This window comes from Macrobrachium rosenbergii, chromosome 4 (genome assembly GCF_040412425.1).
Source record: "Macrobrachium rosenbergii isolate ZJJX-2024 chromosome 4, ASM4041242v1, whole genome shotgun sequence".
Taxonomy (NCBI): domain Eukaryota; kingdom Metazoa; phylum Arthropoda; class Malacostraca; order Decapoda; family Palaemonidae; genus Macrobrachium; species Macrobrachium rosenbergii.
This window is the reverse complement of record NC_089744.1, coordinates 31,140,001-31,158,879: the sequence shown is the minus strand read 5'-3', so window position 1 is coordinate 31,158,879 and position 18,879 is coordinate 31,140,001. Positions and strand designations below refer to the sequence as shown.

The 18,879-nt window shown below is 38.7% G+C and overlaps 1 protein-coding gene and 1 long non-coding RNA gene across 6 annotated transcripts in view; both read right to left on the bottom strand.

The window, feature by feature from the left end:
* Window positions 1-3,555, bottom strand: part of LOC136832175 (nonsense-mediated mRNA decay factor SMG8-like) — a 169,974-nt gene extending 166,419 nt beyond the window's left edge. For 2 of the 5 annotated variants that reach the window (XM_067092940.1, XM_067092930.1), the window contains exon 1: window positions 591-1,305. The gene's annotated coding sequence lies outside the window, so the exon portion shown is untranslated. Of the gene's footprint in view, window positions 1-536; window positions 1,306-3,531 lie in introns of those variants that run through there. The other 3 variants (XM_067092946.1, XM_067092963.1, XM_067092952.1) reach the window with 3 other exon arrangements.
* A 6,407-nt stretch (window positions 3,556-9,962) lies between these two features.
* Window positions 9,963-18,689, bottom strand: LOC136838357 (uncharacterized). The gene is made up of 2 exons (XR_010852953.1): window positions 18,557-18,689; window positions 9,963-10,457 (listed from the first exon to the last, which is right to left on the bottom strand). It is a non-coding gene; the product is annotated as an uncharacterized lncRNA (long non-coding RNA).
* Between the last annotated feature and the right edge of the window lie 190 nt (window positions 18,690-18,879).

Genomic DNA, 18,879 nt, shown 5'->3' with positions numbered 1-18,879 from the left:
GTAGGGGAGTGAAGATATTACATCCCAAACTATATCTCCGAATGTATAGGGGCGCCTTCAGTATTTACGTAAAGGGCTGCTGGAAGAGAAGCAATATCACTCGCTTACGCTTCTCCAATTACATCCTCGGCCATCAAACCCAAGACAGCGCAGGGAACGATGGCTTATGCAAGGTTATCACAAATTGTGGGTTTGTGTTAATAAATATCACACACATGTATATATAAACAAAAATACAGAAAGAATGGACTGACTAAGGAATCCTAATGTACCCTAACCTAACCTAACCTAACCTGGCAGGCTGTGTTACTCTGCCTCCCGGACCCCACGGTGAAGGAAACTCCACTTTTAACCAAAAGCTCCCCTATAACACTGCGCATGCGCGACAGCATTCAGGATGGCCAACAATGGTTACAACTTCTGATGTTAGGCTAATGAGCCTCGGTCTGCAGTCGACCGACAAAAAAATAACAGTAAATTCTTGATAGGGTAAGCAACCAAAATACTATAGGAAAAGTCAATTTTCAAAGTAATACCCCATGCGGAGTTATTGCTTAGTTCAACCAAGTGTTCATCTCGGGGATACTTACTGTAAAATTATGCCAAGGAAATCAGATGTCTCGGTCGTAAACATTCTCCAGCAGTAGTAATAGTAGGAGTGCGATGTTTCTTTGCAAACGGCTCCCTCGTTCGTTCTATTTTGCCCCTGGTGCTTACTCGAGTATATTTTTGCTAAGGTAAGGCCTTTTATTTTTATCAGTTTCCTCTTTAGACAGAGCTGTGAATAGTATGATGTTAGCTATTACTCGTTATCTTCAAGATATGGCTGCTGTACGAATCTAAATCTAGCGATGTTGGGCAGTAAAGTAAAACATGCTCTTGGTTTCCAATTTCCTATTCACAATGTAAACATAAGGTTGATTCCTTCGCACCTTTAATCATTCCATGTCGTTCAGTTCTAGCTTGTTCAGTCTAGGTCTGCAAATCAGCATGGTTTTTTCCCAGTAACAATACCAAGGTCCTTCTCCTATATAAACCTTAAATTTTCTTTAAATTTCCGGTGTTTGTTTCATTTATTTGTTTTCTATGTTCTTTTGTTCAAATCGTTCATAATCTCTTCTGTTATCTTTAACCGATTCATTTTTGTTTATGTGGTTGTTTAACTATTTCATATATTCTTTCTTTTGCAGATTCCGGGGTGTTTGCTTGTTTTCGAATTGATCCATGGTTACCTCATAGAGGAATGCATTCCTGTTACTACCATAGAGGGTAAGTGTAAATATCTAGCAATGCTTTCTGTATTATAGTACTAGGTCGTTCGGCGGTCTTCCACCAGGGCGGCACTGCATTTGCGGGTGACTGCAGAGCCTTGCGGCCATCTTTAAAGGCCTGGTAACCGCGCAAATTGAACAGGGGTTTAGTAGAATTGTGATATTTTTTTTTAAATCCTGATCGCTATAATGGTACGATGCTCGGCTTATAGTTGCCAAAATAGGAAAAACAAGTCTTTAATAGAAAATGGGATAACATTTCACAGGTAAACGAACCATAATTGAATTTATTTATCGTTAATTTTGTACTAGTCAGATATATGTCTCATATGTTCAGCATATTATCATGGCACATAAATGTACAGTAGTGACAATTTAATTTTGATATCAGAACATTAATATATTACTTTATATCATGTGGCATGTAGACATGCCACATGATATAACATAAGAACGGTCTTGATGGTTAATGCTTAGTGTGCATGGGCCTATAGGTAAACACTAGACCGCGGATGTGTCAACCTGTCTCGCCTTTTAAGCATGTTACCGAGATGCATGAGGACGCAAGCTGTATCTTGTCAGTCATTAAGAATTATCTGCAGTATGTATGTAGGCTTGTATGATATGGGCTATGCCATAATTTTTTCAGTTTTAGACATCAAAGGCAGGGTTAGGGTTGTTTAACAATATACATAGGCTACCACCATACTTGGTTTCTCAACGAAATTCCGAAACGTCATATTTGTGGAGCAATCGGGTCGTTTATGCCGTAAGCACGTTTACATGCAAAATGGGCGCCGTGTTTAGTACCAGCCCCTTGGGGATGTACGTAAAACATGAAATAATAATGGTAAATACCATAAACATAACGTCTTTTCGGGGAGAGCGTTTCAGGACGACATAAACAACGCATAGAAAACATCCTATTATTCGATTTTAAGTTGAAATAGCTGGTTTTTTTTATTTGTAGCAAATCCTTTCTGTGTCAGCATGTCATACAGTACTTTCAACATATTCTTGCGGCACTTAGGGGCAATGGCGACTTCAGTTTTGAATTCGCAACTTTATTCACCTTATACATGCTGTGAGGTTCAAGAAAGGTCAGAAGTGAGACTGATTCTTTATTGTTGTTGTTGTTGTTTCAGATTTAGCTGGCCTTGTGCAAGCACGGGCTCTTGCTCATAGAGCAGCCTGTAGTTCTTTATTGTTCACGACAGGTACTAGCCCTTCGTTGGCTGAGTCGGTTGAGCTTCAGACTGTCACTCGATGGGCCGGAGTTCAATTCCCCAGGAATTTATTTCTGGTGATAGAAATTCATTTCTCGCTATAATGTGGTTCGGATTTCACAATAAGCTGTAGGTCCCGTTGCTAAGTAACCAATTGGTTCTTAGCCACGTAAAATAAGTCTAATCCTTCGGGCCAGCCCTAGGAGGCTGTTAATCAGCTCAGTGGTCTGGTAAAACTAAGGTATACTTAGCTTAACGACAGGTACTTATAATGAGAAGAGCGGACGGAAAGGTGGGGGGCGACCTGCAGGTTGCAGCCCTCGCTGCATCTGTACAGAATTGTGTTTGTTGAAAGACATAAAATGACATATACAGAGCATAACAGAACATGTACGTACAAGGCAGATATGTATATCGGCGAATAGGCCGTAGAATGATACATATAATGAGATAGATAAAGAATCTGAAACAATAACAAGTGACAAATACGATATGATTAATGTACAAATGTAGAGCGTGTGTGTCTTAATACTGCCTCTGATTACAGTGTGATACATTCCAGAAAAGTGAAAAAGAAAACTGAATCATTTGATAAATGGATAAATGTATATAGGCTATACAAATATATGCAGCAAACCTCATATCACTGAATTCACTCTACCTTTAGAATAACTTCCCCAAGATGAATTATGAAGAAGAAAATTATTACAAAGAAGCTCATTAACCTGGACTCATGGAATTCATAAATCATTGGTTGGTATTCAAATTCGGGATGAAGCTAGTTATTGAGAGATTTCAAAATATTATTTTGTGTAGACACATGTCGTATCCAAGCTTCTGCATGGATATGACATTGTGCAAAACCTTCTTCCCGATTTAGGGTAATTATCATCTAACGATAATTATTTGGTTTAATAACAGAAAATTATGAGGCATTAATTTTTTTTCTTTTGAGATAATCAAACACTGTGGCGGAATTCAAAACCACAAAAACAACACACAACACAGATACATAGAACACACACAACACTCACCCTGATCCTCGGTTGCTGGGAGATGGATTAAGGTGTCCACGGTCGCCAACACAGCACACAAAACCACACAAACAAAACTGAAGACAGACTCTACACAACAAGGAAATATAAATAAAAACAAGGAAATAGAACCATATACACACAAATAAATAGCACACCAACAAGAAAAACTAACAACTCTCGGAAAAAAACTGTCCAACACGAAACCACTGACCGGCACTAGCTCTGACTAAAGACTCCCAAAACCGAAATCTCCTTCACATTTCCACAGACAGACAGCGCCGTAAACAAACTCCAACTAACGACCCTTATCCCTCTTCCAACAACCGAAACACTTACTAACGACAATTACACTCGCTCTCTCTCTCTCTCTCTCTCTCTCACACACACACACACACAGAACGTTGGGAAATGCTAAGTAAAAATTCATTCATCCCTCTATAATTCTCCCCCTTTTAGCATTTTCCAACCAACACTTTTCACACTGCATTCAAATTGCCTTACGCAACACCCACGGATGCTCACTAGCAGGTCCTCTAGAACGCGTTCGCGGGCACGCAATCATTCTCTCAGACTCGCTCTCTCTTCCAGCAACATTCAGATTTACATTTTCTCCTCCATTCTCTCTCAGATTCACGCTATCTTCTTCACTATTACCACTCTCAATTTCATCCACAATCTCATCTATACCCTCTAACTCGTTCCCAAATACCTCCCCCAATTCTTCAACTAACCCATCCCATTCGCTCACTGACCTTTCCAAATCTTGCAACGATTCATTCATGCTTTCAATCACTCGTATATTACTGTTACCCTCTCTTACTCCTACACTTTCGCTCACCTCCAACCGTTCACTCACCCCCACACATTCAGTCAACTCAGTTATATCAAACCCGCATATGCTATACGTTCTATTCATACCATCCCATTCATCCGTATTACACGCTTTATCACTCATTTTCACTTTGGCACTCACACCCCTATCACACAACTTACGATCATTCCGTTCACTCACGTTCTTCCCTTTCTTACGTTTCCTACCATACTCTATATCAAAACAAATTGCTGATCCTCCATACACAAGCTCTCATGCATACTTGGTTCACCCACATTCGATTTCAACCATTTATACACCCCATTCTCTCTCACATATTCCGGTACATCCTTCCATCTACGCAATTGGTTATGATGCACTCGTATTTCTCTCACACTACCATCTACACATACTTCCCCTACAACATAACTAAGCCCACTGGGACCAACTTCCAACACTTCATACGGACCCTCAAATTTTTCACGCACTTTATTTACATTCAACCGCCCTTTCTCGATTACTTCTTTCAACACTTTCTCGCCCACCTTGTAACTTTCAAACCTCTCATGCACCTTCTTCCATACCTCCCTATCATTCTCAGATATACCCAATCTCGGTCTCACTATCTTTTCAAAATTTAACACATATTTACACGGAGACATACCAATACCCTTATGCACGGTGGCGTTGTATACCCACAACGCTCGCCCAACATTTACATCCCAATCATTATCACATTCACTCATCATACGTAATATCTCCGTCAACGTTCTCACCGTTCGTACCGCCAATCCATTCGCACTGGGCATATACGGCGTAGAGTACACATGCTCTATGCCCCAATCACGCAACATTTGCTCAAACTCCCATCCAACAAATTCAGGCCCATTGTCACTCAACATTCGCGTCGGCTTGCACACACATTGGCAATATCACTTGACCCACCATTCTCGCTACAGTCTCACTCTTTTTGTTCCGAATCGCTACTGCATATGCAAACTCACTCAAATGATCTACCATTACAACCATTCCCACATGTCCTCTAGAAGTCACAGGCAACGACACATAATCAGTCACAACCATCTCAAATAACTCTTTCATCTGCAATCGCAACACAGGTGGATTCGCATGCACACTTTGATACTTACCCTTCTGACAGTCCGCACACGTAATCGCTACATCCGCACAAATTTTATTCAATCCAGGCACATACAATCTCTCTCTCATACATTCCCATAATTTATTTTTCCCCAGATGCCCAAACCTATCATGCACTAATAAACACATACCCACGGCTGCATCTTCCGAAAACACTGGCACATACACTTCCCCATCCCACATTCCTTCCTGATGCAAAAAATAAACTATACCTTTACATACAACAAATCTCTTAGCACTTCGCTTATACACTTCTAACTCAGACGGCCAACTTCCTACTCTTACACCCTCTAACACACACTCTCTTAACATACTTATTCTCATGCACTGATTTTGCATCTGCTTAATTTCCTCTTCACTCAACAAATCATTTTCACTCCTTGCAATATCTACCATACCTACAAAACTAGTTTTAGACACATCCCCTCCTTTAACCTTCGTTATTTCCCTGCCGCCCTTTCCTAAAATTCCCCTTCCGACATCTACACTTATATCATGCATTCTCATAAAATCAATTCCAAATAAAAAACATGTTGGCATATCATTCTCATCTATGACTACAAAATTATGTATTATTTCAAATCCCCCTAACTGAATTTTTAATTGTACCTCCTCCCATACTAACACACTCCCTTGTCCCAAACCATGTATCCTTACACTCGTTGATTTTCTTTTTACATCCCAATCGCACCTTTCCAATTCACTCACTACTGTACTACTCACTAACGACACTTGTGCTCCCGTATCTACCAAACTACAATATTCACTCTGATTCACCACTACATTTGTTACTAATTTACCTTTCGCTTCATGCATACACGCTCTCACGGCTACATTCACCTGCTTAGCTTCCTCACAACCATCCTCATCGCATTCATCTTCAACGATATCCTCAACCGTACCCCTTATTCCCTCGTTTTCCTCACAATCACCTTTCTTAACCAGCCAGCTACAATTATCCTTTCCACATTGAACATTTAAAATTACATTCGTACCATTTTCATTCACCCCTCCTTTATACTCCACCGGCCTATTCCATCCAAAGAACAATCGTACTGTAATTTTAAATATTTCAGCCACTACTCCCTCACATACATTGCCTTTCTCACTTTCACTCTCACTTTCGCTACTTTCACTCTGTCCTTTCATACCCTCTTCCGAATACAAAGAGTCCACTTCCGCACTTACATTCATCTTACTCATTACACTCTTCTTCCCCTTCTTTTTATCCACTTTTATCCATTCACCTCCATCCACCTCACTATCACTACTATCTTTACCCTCTCCCTTCTTTCCTGCCTTTCCCACTTCCTTACCCTTCTTACCAGTTTCCTTTCCTTTTCCCTTCTTCCCTTTTTCTTCCCCTGACTTATCCTTACTTTCCCTCTGTTCCTTCCCTTGCTTTTCATTTCCCTTTTCCTTACCCTGCCTCTCATTCTCTCGTTTCTTACTTCCTATTCCCACATCACTTTCATCACTCACGCTTCCATTCACTTCTTCCTCCTTTTCTTTCTCTCTTGCCCCTTCACACGTTCCAGAAGACCTGCCTCCAACAGCCCCTTCTCCAAAAACACCCTTGAATATACCCTTCATCATTTCTTCCCCACCTTTCATCATTCCCTCCAACTTTTTATCCACCCTCTCTTCCATTCTCTCTTCTGACTCTTTCATCTCCCCTTTCATTTCCTCTTTCGCTCCTTTTACCAATGATCCCATCTCTTCCAACTGAAGCCTCAATTTCTCAATCTCACTCTTCACTCTTTAACCATGCATTCTCCTCTCTCAACCTCACCAGTTCCTCTTCCATCCTTTCCTCCAGTCACACTACCCGCCACCAATCTTAATTGCAACTGCAACACCAGTTGCCCCACGTTGGGCCACAATATAATGTGGCGGAATTCAAAACCACAAAAACAACACACAACACAGATACATAGAACACACACAACATTCACCCTGATCCGATTGCTGGGAGATGGATTAAGGTGTCCACGGTCATAACACAGCACACAAACCACACAAACAAAACTGAAGACAGACTCTACACAACAAGGAAATATAAATAAAAACAAGGAAATAGAACCATATACACACAAATAAATAGCACACCAACAAGAAAAACTAACAACTCTCGGAAAAAAATTGTCCAACACGAAACCACTGACCGGCACTAGCTCTGACTAAAGACTCTCCCAAAACCGAAATCTCCTTCACATTTCCACAGACAGACAGCGCCGTAAACAAACTCCAACTAACGACCCTTATCCCTCTTCCAACAACCGAAACACTCACTAACGACAATTACACACACACTCTCTCTCTCTCTCTCTCTCTCTTAAAACTTCTCTTCTCTCTTCTCTCTCTCTCTCTCTCTCTCTCAAAACTTACGTTACTTTACCATCTCAAACGGCAAACTAAAACTCTCTCTCTCTCTCTCACACAGAACGTTGGGAAATGCTAAGTAAAAATTCATTCATCCCTCTATAACACTAGAGATTAAGTGATCAGCACACACACACACACACACACATGCATACTACAGCCTGCAACATAAGACTTGGATGGAGAAAAGTAAAAAATTATAAAACAAAATCAGAAAAGGATACCCAGGAGATTTAACACTCGAGGGTGGTAGGTAGGGGATGGGGGGGACGGGGACAATAGAAGCGATCTGGGCCGCTATGTCTAACAACACTGTTTAAGCTGCTCATTGAATATTCTTACATTGTGGAAAATAAGACTATTAGAGCCTAAAGAATCTTGAATTATCGAACCCTTACCCTTGAAAGTTCCAGCACACCGAAGTTTAAAGGTTGCAGGTAAGGAAACTAACGTTTTAATCATTACGTGGTGAAAGTTACCGGGTCTGCTAACCATCTGCTGGTATTCCTCATGTTACAAGTGAAGTGCCCTGAAAGTTTTAAAAGGGTAGTTGGATTGGTCAGTTCTCTTATGAATGGCAGTTGGTCTGAAATCTGAGGGACTTACAAGCATCTCGAGTTCATCAACAGTTTTAGGCCATTGTGTCGTGGGTTCCTCTTCTTCTTTTTAATGATATTATTATTATTATTATTATTATTATTATTATTATTATTATTATTATTATTATTATTATTATTCAGTAGATGAAACCCATTCATATGGAACAAAACCACAGGGGCCATTCACTTGATATTCAAGCTTCCAAAGAATACGGTGTTCATCAGGAAGAAGTAAGATTTGTTTGTACACTGTGGAAACTGCATGTCCATTAGCACTTGGAGAAAATTAAAATATTGTGACAGAAAATTTTATATAAATACTAGTTGACCAACCTGGCGCTGCCCAGGATAACTCTGAATGACAACCAATAAACTCTCTCCCTCTCTCTCTCTCTCTCTCTCTCTCTCTCTCTCTCTCTCTCTCTCTCTCTCTCTCTCTCTCACTTTTTCCCTCTTTCTCATCCCTAACACCCCCTCTACTCTCTCTCTCTCTCTCTCCAACCCTCCCTGTCTCTTTCCCTCTTTTTTCTCCCTAACACCCCCTCTACCCCTCGCTCTCTTACTTCCTCTCCCTATCACTCTTTCTCTCTCTCTCTCTCTCTCTCTCTCTCTCACTCACTTTTTCCCTCTTTCTCCTCCCTAACACCCCTTCTACTCTCTCTCTCACTTCCTCTTGCCCCCCCTTCTCTCTCTCTCTGGCTCTCTCTCTCTCTCTTTCCCTCTTTTTTCTCCCTAACACCCCCTCTACTTTCTCTCTCAATTCCTTTCCCTATCACTCTCTCTCTCTCTCTCTCTCTCTCTCTCTCTCTCTCTCTCTCTCTCTCTCTCTCTCTCTCTCTCTCTCTCTCTCTCCCCAACCCTTCCTGTCTCTTTCCCTGTTTCTTCTCCCAAACACCCCCTCTAATCTCTCTCTCTCTCTCTCTCTCTCTCTCTCTCTCACTCTCTTCCCAACCCCCAACCCCACCCCTGTGGTGCCAGTGATGCCTTACCCCAACAGTATTCTTTTCCAGATAGTAAGTCATATGTATACCGAAATTAAGTATGATAAATTCATAAAGTTACTAAGTCTACGGGCATAACTAGCCCTGTTTCACGGGCAGAACCAGGCCCGTTTTAGGGAAGCCCTTCCCCCACCTTTGGTGCTAGTGATATCTTACCTTCACAGTATTCTTTTCCAGACATTAAGTCATATGTATGCCAAGTCTGGTTGCAATTGCTAAATGCATTTCGGTTATGTTGGAACATACATGCATACATACATCCATTTGATATATATATATATATATATATATATATATATATATATATATATATATATATAAATAAACAGATAAATAAAAATATATATATACATAAACTGTGTGTATGCAAAAGCATACACACACTCACACACAGGTACACATAACTGTGTATACAGTTACCTACGAATAAATGTATCCAACATTCAATAAATATAATAGGTTATTTAATCCAAACTCGTTCGTTATGACATTTATTCATAGATAGAAGAAAGTTTCAGCTTGCCATGAATTTGGTTGAAAAACTGGTGATAAATATGTGAATGGATGCTCTATTATGAATATCGATTACTTCAAACACACCACTGAGACAGAATTCTTTACTCTCGCACACCTGGCCAACAATGGAAAGTTTTTATTTTCTGTATGTTCATTTACAAATGGTAGATGTCAGTGAATATAAGCTAGGGAATAATTTATTGACAGGATGATCAATGGTACCATTTACCAGACATGCTTCTCAGAGTTAAAATCACGAGGTTCAAGGTCATCATTGTCAGCTCCATAGCTCAGATGTCGGTAGGTGTTCCTCCGGCCATGTGCCAGCGGTCCGTCGAAACCCCGGAACAGAGAGCCGGGTTCTGGGTCCGGGAGAGCGAGTGGGGAGGCATTGGTGTGTCCATGATGGCTTGTTGTCAGAAATCCTGCTGCGATCACGGCGAAGACAGTCGAGATCTGCAAGTGAAAGAGTTGTTTGCTGAAGAACATTATGAAAACAGGGTTATATATATATATATATATATATATATATATATATATATATATATATATATATATATATATATAAATGAGGGTGAGTCAAAAAGTTATATATTGTATATACATATATATGTATATATATATATATATAAATGGATATACATATATATGTTCCACATACACTCTGAAATGCACTGAGCAATTTCAACCAAACTTGGTATACATAATTATGACTTGCTATCTCGAAAAGAACACTGTGTGGGTAAGACATCACTGGCACCATAGGGGGTGGTGGGTGTCAGAAGGGGTGATGTAAAAATAACCAAAAATGACAGATATTAGTGTCTAATCCATAGTTTTCGAGGTCACTGAGATGAATAGTGACATTCTCAATGCCCAAGTTCAGCCCCGATGGCGAGGGGGTGACATGTAAAAAAAATAACTGAAAACAACAGATATTAGAGTCTAATCCATAGTTTTTGAGGTTGCTAAGATGAACAGTGATACTCTTGGTGCCCTTTCAGTCCAAGTTCAGCCCTGACAGGATGGGGGTGTTAAGAAGGGGTGGCAATTTGGTGTTGTAAAAATAACCAAAAACGACAGATATTAGTGTCTAATCCATAGTTTTCGAGGTTGCTGAGATGAATAGTGACACTCCCAATGCCCTTTAAGACCAAGTTCATCTCTGATAGGAAGTTGGGGGCGAGTAGGGTGGGAAGGGGGAGACATGTAAAAATAACTGAAAACGACAGATATTAGTGTTTCTTCCATATTTTTCGAGCTCGCTGAGATGAATAGTGACACTCCCGATAGGAAATGAGGGTGGGAAGGTGGTGACATGTAAAAATAACCGAAAATGACAGATATTAGTGTCTAATCCATAGTTTTCAAGCTCACTGAGATGAATAGTGACACTCCCAATGCCTTTAAAGTCCAAGTTCAGCCCCAATAGGAAGGAGGGTGGGAAGGGGATGACATGTAAAAATAACCAAAAACGACAGATATTAGTGTCTAATCCATAGTTTTCAAGTTCACTGAGATGAATAGTGACACTCCCAGTGCCCTTTAAATCCAAGTTCAGCCCTGATAGGAAGTTGGGGGAGGGGGGGTGAAATATAAAATGTCAAAAATGCTGGGCAGTGTGACTGAAGCAACTATCTTAACAGTAAAAGGAGAGAGAGAGAGAGTAGAGGGGATGTTGGAAGAAGAGAGAGAAAGAGAGAGTTTATCAGTTATTCAGAGTTTTCATGGGCCTGGGTTGTAATTTGTAAATTTGTTTGTTTTTTGTCCTTGAAATTTTAATGATTGTAAATTTGTTTGTCTTTTAGCCATGAAATGGAACTTGTGGTCCAGAAACGTCGGCAACTTTAATAAAGTCATATATCAACATGCCTGGCCCTATCCCTATTATATATATTGATCGAGTTTTTATAAATACCTGTATGTATATCTGATATATATATACAATATATATATATATATATATATATATATATATATATATATATATATATATATATATATATATATATATGTATGTGTATACATATTATATATATGTATGGCTCAGTCAGTTACAGCAGCAGCTTCAGACTTCGTGTGAGGTCTGTGTGTGTGTGTTCAAACCCGGAGCAGCCTACTGATCAGAGAGGCAGACACTTTGCTAAACTCCGTGTAGACATCCCGGGATTATATAAAATAATCAACGGATTGAGGTTTGCTTAAAAAGCAAATGGATGTTGACAGACTAAATACACACAGAATACAAAGCCACTACAACACCTTCTAAAAACATAACAAACATCTCACACGTCTCGAACTCTCAGCCTCTATACCTGTCGCGCAATGTCACTTCTGTCTTTCTGGGAAAAAGGGCGTTGTTCTATATTTCAATGGTATATCAGTTTTACTCATTTTATGAAATTGTAATTTTCACTCTTCGTTTTTGTCAGAGTTATTTTAATGAGGCAAATTTGTTTGTCTTTTAGCCGAAAATGGAGACCACAGAAACGTCGGCAACTTTGAAAGCCAAATCAAAAGTCCTTCAAAGATCTTGATCGAGTTTTTAGCAAATACCCCTTACAAAAATGGGAATAATAATATATATTAAAAGAAGAAGAAGATGATGTGTGTGTATTTATTTATATGTGTATGTATATATATACATATAGATAATATACATATTATGTATATGTATATACTGTATATATATGCAAATACATAGATAATTCTCTTATTTCTTTTAAGCAGGCGGAAAGATTTCCTGTCCGCATCTGGTACCTGGAAAGGGAAATTACAAATCTCTAAAAGCTTTTCATTATTATTCCACAGTAGTTTACAGGTCCGAAAATTTCTGAACTATCGAAGTTCCCTTGTCATTGGAGAATGAATAACAATGGAAAAAATAGGGTATTTATACAAAATTTTCTAAATAAAAGTTTAGGAAAGGCAGTCCTTGGTGCGAATAGGTAATAGCGGAATAGTAAGCCAGGTAGGAAAGTTGGTGGTCAGACAGGAGCGGAGACACTCGCAGCGACACTAGTCCCTACTTCCGTTGGTCTATTGCTATCTCAGATTTTCTAAGGAATTTGTACGGATTTTAGAGGCGTTTCCAATGAGCCATCAAATTGTTCGACCTTCTCAGTTTAATCCTTGCTAGGGGTCGCGTCTGAAGGAACTGACTTGTATGTATATGTCACTTATATATGCGTATGGCACTAATGAAGGGAAATTATTTGATGTGAAATTATAGTCATGCAAACCATTCTGATCTTGAACTAACTCGATGTCGATTCAAGCCGGATAAATAGGGAGGGTTGGAGTTGGGCGAGGCACCCGTCCGTCACACTTCGGCTAAAATCAATTATGAAATGTACCGTTCAAGATAGAAGCATTTAGAGGAGGATCATTAAAATCAGCGACCCCCACTAGGGATTAAACTGAGAAGAGGATCGAACAATTTTGATCTTCTCCCGATATGTAAAGGACGTGCATGTGTGCACTGCATTAGTCATAAGCTCTCAAAAGCTATTAGGACCGCACCTACCGTACTCCCAAAAGGATTCAGGTGATTGCATCAGTATGTTACTGAAAGGATTGGAAAGAATTGTGTGCTGGTGTTTCAACTAATGAAGAGGAGGTCGAAAATTTGAATGGCGTCCGGCTTTATGAGCAATTTCTATATGGAAATTAACAGACATGTCTATGCCCAAAGAGACGGATAAAGAGAAACAGACTGTGTACACAGGAAATGAAAATGAGGAGATCTCTGTAATATAGAATTTCGAGCAAGCAAATGAGCCATCTGCTGCCAGCTGAAAAATGACTGAATCATTTTGAATTTCTAAAATTTCTCACATGAGTAATTCCTAGTGAAGTAATCATCAGGAAACCGAGAGACGCTTTTATATGCTGGAAGTGAACCTCGAATTCGACAAGAGAAAGTCCTCTTCAATCGAGAATAACTTGCATTTTTGTGTGCATTGTTAGTTCCATTCTTCATACAAAATTAAATAATATATATGTATTCCAGGAAAAAAATAACTAAAATTATTTACTGTCAATTCTGAAGGGGTGGGGGAAGTGGTGTTAATGGCCTCGGTTCCCTGTCTACGGTCATATATATACTCATGCAAATACTCTCGTGGTGCCAGGATTTTAAAGTAATTCCACTCCGTTTCCTTATACCAGTAGTTTCTCGGTCTCCCTCTCCTGCTTTTCCTCATTACTTATGCGTCATTTCATCATGTCATCAGTCTTGTGGCCTTCCATTCTCTCATTGTGATCAAAACTTAGCAATTCTATATTCTTGTATAAGTCACCACTTCCGTTCTTCTACAGACCTTCCTAGCAATCACCGCTTTATTTTCCAGGCTTTCAGTAATTCATATAACCTTATCCTTGGTAACAATTAATCTCAGCTTTATCCTCTTATTAGATTTTTAAACCTCTGAACAGTCTCAACAGTTTCTCTTCATTATCTCTAAAAATCAGTTATAATAAACACCATTCACAACCACTTTATATGTTCGCGTCTTTTTCCTGTCTTCTCTCTCACTCTTTCATGAAGATGCCGGACACCGTTGCCTCAGATCCACGTTTAGGCCAAAACATTCTAATCACTGTGAGCCGCAAATCCTCATCTATTCAGGTTTTTCTGACGTCAGCGTGTATCACATGCCGATTTTTCGCTGTAGTCTTAAACTTCTCAGTCAACTGAGTAATAACAAACGGCTATTAGTTATCTGTCTTAATTTCACCACGAGACCAACCTTACCATACAGTTTTTCAGGTGTATTGTCAGCTACAAAACTTCTTTGTTACATACAGTAATAATTATTCCTCTCATCCGTTTTTTTGCAAACTTTGTCTTAACTAGACATATATACTTCACATGATATGTACAGACTGATTTACATTATCCCAAACACATCGCAGCATTTCACTTGCCATTATGATGACTCTTAGCTCCTTTCCAGTCTTCAGTCTTTTCCTGTAATTGTATTGTCCTCCTGACATACCTAGCAGTCACTTCTGTAATATTCATAGGTTTAAAACGCTGAAACCTTTTATCTACCTTTTTAGTGTGTCTTTGCAAGGCCATTTCTCATTATTCAGCTGCACTTAGGACATTCTATGCTTTTACTGGCTAAACTCATTTTATTATCCCATTAACACACAAACACTGCAAACGCGCACACACACACACACACACACTATATATATATATATATATATATATATATATATATATATATATATATATATATATATATATATATATATATATATATTATATAACATAAAGTTGATCAGGAGAGTAAGCCAAATCCCACATCTAACCGACCGTCAAAAAATAAAGGAAAATGCCGTTCGGTTTCCAGAGAAAGTATACCTTAGTTTAACCAGACCACTGAGCTGATTAACAGCTCTCCTAGGGCTGGCCCGAAGGATTAGACTTATTTTACGTGGCTAAGAACCAATTGGTTACCTAGCAACGGGACCTACAGCTTATTGTGGAATCCGAACCACATTATACCGAGAAATGAATTTCTGTCACCAGAAATAAATGCCTCTAATTCTTCATTTGCCAGCCAGAGACTCGAACTCGGGCCTAGCAGAGTGCTAACCGAGAACTACACCGACTCGTCCACCGAGGAACTGGTCCCCAGAGAAAATGGTAGATCCGTATTTTAAACAATTGCTCATAGAATTCAGTGAAAACAGAAGTCGCTGGATCATTTCAAGGCTTGGCAGCAGAGGAAATGTAACTCACTGAGCTGATCACGTAACGAATGTATACAGATGTCAGAATATAGATTGCAGTCACGTTTCGGTGGAGAGCGAAGGATCTGGCTAACATGTGAAGTCAAGGTCGTTTATCTTACTAATTTCTTCAAGACAGGAAAGAATTTATATCCGCAAATATGAAGCAATTTCCAAACAATTATGCACTAGTCTAATACATAACGTACCTGATACGGATGAAGATAATATTTTACAGTATTGAATGAAAAATGACCGCCCTTGACTTTACAGAAGCGTGAAGTTAACAGAAGTATCGGTGGAGAAACAAGTATGACCTTTCTTAGATGCACTGCAATCAACAAAAATATATGATTGCAAACGTAAGCCAAAAACTACGAATTCGACATTTCGTGTAATCAACTTACAGCAGTTAAGAAGCAAACGTAGAAGAAGAAACTGAGGTGGGATAGTTAGAGACGTCTTGAACTTGTAGATAAAGAATGAAATTTTACCCAAAAGTAGGAAGTTTGGCTGAAGAACCCTCTGTCAGATTTTGTCAAATCTTTGAGATCTCATGGAAAAAAAAGCAATTGTGTGAAGTCCTCAAGACTATATAATTAAACAATTAAAAAAAAGAATGCACGGATGTCACCTGACATGTGTAAAAGAAATTAAAATAAATGTGGTCTGAGAAGGCAAGAGGTTAATACTATTGTGAACATGTTGGTGAAAGCAAAGATTAAAACAGTAGGACGGTATTCCAAGGGATAGATCAGACTCATACATTTTTTAATATATTAAAAACCACTCAAATTATGAAATTTAATAAGGCGCTGGCGTTGGCAACAAATTCCCTAAGAAAACCTGTTAGAACTGGGATGTTTTTCCATGTCTTTCAATGGTGCTATGGCGACCAAGATATAGGATCACAAGCACTAGAATTTCTAACATAAAAATATATCTAAGAAATGAGAGCACAAGAACAGAATAATTAAACAAAATATAAGTCTATTATGATAAAGAAGAATAGAAATGATGGATCTGTAACAGTTTTTGAAAGTTCAGTTAGCAAAAGGCGGGAAATCTGACCAGCAAAGAAGGCCAAAATCTTCAGACATGAATGAACAAAGTTTCACGAAATCAGTCACATTTCCAAGTATGAGACCTTCAGCACGTGGGAGACAAGACTGAAATTCTTGGCAAGCAGAGAGATGGGCGAAGGAAGAAAAAGTCGCTTGAGTTTGGTAAAAGCAAAGAAGCTGGACGAAGAATTTCTACTGAAACAGGTAGTTAAGATCAAATGACAAGTTTAGCAACGTGTCAGTTGAAATGTAACGTGAATAATTCTTGTTGTGAGAGAATTTTTAAATACTGTGAGAAGGATCAACGGACAGTCCAGTGAAAGTTTGAGAAAATCGTGGGGAACGGTGTGTTAGGACAGAAGCTTGATTAATAGTTAGTGCTGAGAAACAATTGAAAATGCAGCGAGGAGCATCACTAAATTTCTGAGTTTCGGGTAGTAAATGAGATGGCGTTTACAAAAGGCAAAACTGATATTAAAATCTTAGATAATGAGCAGTTAGTAAAAATAAGAGAAACAGGTTTACCCGGTTAAAAGGTTATAAGTTGATAATAATCCTACTCCCACTTAAGTCGAGAGATACGATAAGCAGGGTTGATATTCAGTGTTATCAATTACATGGAGAGCGGAAAACGTGAAAAGGGTCCTATATTCGTCTAGGCAGCTATTTTTTGCTTATTTGTTTTCAAAATCCCCTTTCTCCGCATTGAGGCGATGGCTTTGGAATGTGTTACTCCGCCATATCTAGTCAATGAATACAATGGATGTGGTTACTAGACCGTGCATCGGCTTCCCTTCAATAAGTCATTTGGGGCTAAAAAGTAACTACGTGGTTATCCATTTGTGGTCATTTATTCGCATTCTGACAAGGCCTAGCATTACTTAACTGCGCTGGTTGAGAACCCCTCGGTACAGTGAACATCTTAAAGGCACTGATGAAGATAATGAAAATATACAAATTGTAAGGCACTTTAAACAAAGTGCTCATACCATTTCGTATATATATATATATATATATATATATATATATATATATATATATATATATATATATATATATATATATATATATATATATACATACACATACATACATGCATATATATACATACATACCTACATATATATATATATATATATATATACGTGTGTATATATATTATATGTATACATATATATTTAGGTATGTATGTATATATATGCATGTATGTATGTATACTGTAGACATGACAAACAGATGCGTCAATAGATATGCCGACAAGTGTATTTAGGTACGTGCATAACTTTATGCATATTCATGTGGTATGATAGTACAGATGACAGTTAAGAAAGCCAAAAGGGAATGTTCGTACATCCGCAAGATCAAATTGATAAGTAAAGACTACACGCCATCTAATGAAAACACTTTATTACAAGATATTTTCTCTGATATTGTGGCGAAATTTTGATACACACGTCTGCAATGGTCTTTGCTCGGATAACTTTGCACCAGTAATACACTGAATAAAAAACGCATGGCATTTATTGTTAAGAAACGTCCACCAAGACAAATTGTTAATTCCAGTGGCTTCACGCTGCTTTCCTCTGTTTTTCTTTTTAGTTTCATTCTCTTCACTAAGTCATTCAGTGTAGAAATCTACGAAACTTTGAGCAAAATCATCCTACCTTGTGTAATTGTAATTCAAAGTTACCTAGATTTTCAGGGTCATAAAAATTACGACAAGAAAAGAGGCGATGTCTAACTTACAAGGTTCATGTTGTAAAGTTTTACGTTCCTCAGTAAAGGTCTGCGTTCAAAGGAGAGGTAGAGCTGACTGATTTAGGCAACGTAGAGAAAATCAAAGGCAAGTTCAATGGGTGTGTCACTCACGAGGTTACAGAGTTGCCAACTTGTCCGATTGGAAGCTGTAGTGTGCGTAAAAGCATTGGTTTGTTTTGATCAAAAACATCATCTACCCTTTATGTAAAGACCTTCAGTAATGATGGCAACGATCCTTGTTTCGTTACTTTTGAGGATATGAAAATTAATAAAAACATTAAAGAATAGTCATCAAATCCGAATAGCTTCCG